Consider the following 323-nt stretch of genomic DNA (forward strand, 5'->3'; position numbering starts at 1 on the left):
TATCAATTATTATCAGTTGGAAAAAAATTGTACTGATATTTATTTATCTATTATTAAGTAAGTACAAGTAATTTTTCACATTTTTATTTTAATATTGGGTTAATAATGGTTTTTTTTTAAATTGTGATCTCCTGTGATATTTTTTTAAAATGTGAGATAATTTAATTTACAGAGTATAAATTAAACTGTCTGATTTTCAAGAGGTACAGAACTTCAACCGTCCGATTTTTAGGTACAGAAATCGGACTGTTCAATTTCTGTACTCGGACCGTCCGATTTGTGTTTAAAAAATTAAAAAAATTTAAAATTTTTTAAACACAAAT

This window comes from Arachis ipaensis, chromosome B06 (assembly GCF_000816755.2).
Source record: "Arachis ipaensis cultivar K30076 chromosome B06, Araip1.1, whole genome shotgun sequence".
Classification (NCBI taxonomy): Eukaryota; Viridiplantae; Streptophyta; class Magnoliopsida; order Fabales; family Fabaceae; genus Arachis; species Arachis ipaensis.